This window comes from Gavialis gangeticus, unplaced genomic scaffold (genome assembly GCF_001723915.1).
Source record: "Gavialis gangeticus isolate Ggan-Ray unplaced genomic scaffold, GavGan_comp1, whole genome shotgun sequence".
NCBI lineage: Eukaryota > Metazoa > Chordata > Crocodylia > Gavialidae > Gavialis > Gavialis gangeticus.
The window spans coordinates 140579616-140581706 of record NW_017729032.1 but is presented as its reverse complement, the minus strand read 5'-3'; the positions used below and the strand labels follow the sequence as shown (position 1 = coordinate 140581706).

Below are 2091 nucleotides of genomic sequence, written 5' to 3'. Positions count from 1 at the left end.
GGGATGTGGGGTGGGGTGGAGTGGTGACGGGCAGGAGTGCAGGGCCTGCCCTAGGGCCAGGGGTGGCACAAGTGTGGAGTTAGCAGGGTTGGGCATGAGCACCCCAAGGCCTTGCTGCCTGGGTGGCAGGGGCTGTGGGCAATGAGGGAGGGGGTGTGTCTTGTGGAGGGGGCATGTTCAGGGTGAGTGGGTCCCATATGCATATCCCACCCTACACATGTACCCACACTCCACCCCTTGCACTGCCATAAACATGCACCTGCACACCCCCTAACACACCCCAGCCACCCTCCCCACATGCGCAAACACATACTTTACAATGGTAAGACTTCATTTTCACCTCTATGTACACTATGCAAACCCATGTAAATCAGGACATTTTTTTTAAATGTAGTAGATGTTTGATTTTAAGAATATAATTTTTTTTCTGGCTCTGACATGGCTTTGCTGAAAGGAGTATTTCTAGGGGCAAAGGTCAGAGCTTAAGGACAGGACTTCTGGCCCCAAGGTGACAACTAGTGGGCAGGGCACCTGTCAAGGGGCAGGGCTACCCATGCAGCCCTTGTCTACTTGCCAAAACTCATTAAGCAGCCCTCCAGCTGAAATAATTGCCTGCCTCTGTTCTAGGTAACATGGTTTTATATTGCACCTGAATTTCCCTTCTTGTAATTTTAAAATGGTTAATCCTCGTTTTGTGGCTATATAGCACAGAACAAGGAGAACAAGCTAACAAGATGAAGCTTAGTGCTGATGCATGCAAGATTACACCTTGGGAAGAATAATCAAAAATACAAATACAAAATGGTGATGCCAGGCAGAATACCAGCACAGCAGGGGAAGATCCTGGAGTCTTGGTCGGTCAGACTCAGAATGAGTATGCAGTGTGGTGTCACTGCCCAAAAGACTAATACAGTTTTGGGGGTGCATCAAGCTCTGATTTGGCCTCATCTGGAGTATTGTATAGCTTTGCACTCACCATTTTAAAAAGGATGTGGAGAAGTTAGAGTCTAGAGGCAGGTGACAAAAATGATAAAGGGCTTGGAAGACAAGTCCTATGAGGAGAGTTGAATGAAATAAGCATGTTCAGCTTGCAGAAAAGATGCCTAAGAGGGGACATGATGGCAGCCTTTAAATATCTGAAGGGCTGCCATAAAGAAAAGGAAGAATACCTTTTCTCTTGCTGCAGAGAGCAAGACATGGACCCATGGCTTGAAGTTGCAGCAGAGTAGGTTTAGATTAGATATCTGGAAAAACATCTTCACCGTTAACAGTGACGTAGTGAAATAGACTGCCTACGGAAGTTGTGGACTCTCCATCTTTGGAGGTGATCAAGAATAAGTGGGATAAACATTGGTTAGGAATGATCTAGGAGTAGTTGCGTCTGCTTCTTATGCCAGGCTTTGCTTGCCACATGGGATCAGGAAGGAATTCTTCACCCTCCTCCCCCTTCCCCCTCTGCTGCTACGTGTCAGGAATTGGGGAGGGGGATTTGACTTGTTTTTTCCCTTTTGGTCAGAAGCATTGGATATGGATGAACTTAAGGCTAGGAATTTTGACTGGGGTTTTTCAAGGCTTCTGCTGGGACTTAAAACCTGGAGGTTCCTGGTGAGAGGGGCTTGCCCTGTGTCTGACTGATTGCCATATTTGGCATCAGGAGGGAATTTTATCCCATTGTTAGAGTGGTACAGACTGAAGGGGTGTGGGGTTGCCTTCCTCTATATTGGCAGTATGTGACACTTCCTTGGCTCTGCACTTAACTGTCTTTGCAGGCACACAACACTGACCATTGGGGTCCCCCTGCTTTACATGTGGCAGGCTAGATTGCTATGTCTCATGGTTGTGTCGGGGTTGACTGTGGTTTTGCTAAAAGGTTAGTCATTGTATTTGTATAGGATAGTTTGCTTTAACCAGGGGGTTGGATTAGATGACCTCTAGAGATCCTTACTCGTCTATGGTTCTGTATTAAAATAAGGGAAGTTTTAGATTGGATAGTAGGATGAACTTTCTATCACCACCATCCTCTTTAACAAAACTTTAACTATTCAAAGAGTACCAGATTCCCCTATCCCCCTATAATCATTTCTTCTACAG

General features: G+C 46.2%; 1 protein-coding gene and 1 long non-coding RNA gene across 3 annotated transcripts in view; both read left to right on the top strand.

Moving 5' to 3' along the window:
• Positions 1 to 2091, top strand: part of TUBGCP3 (tubulin gamma complex associated protein 3) — a 116640-nt gene that overhangs the window by 97261 nt on the left and 17288 nt on the right. The window lies entirely within an intron of this gene.
• LOC109302926 overlaps positions 1 to 2091 on the top strand; it is a 23748-nt gene that overhangs the window by 11401 nt on the left and 10256 nt on the right. The gene's annotated exons all lie outside the window — the stretch shown is intronic.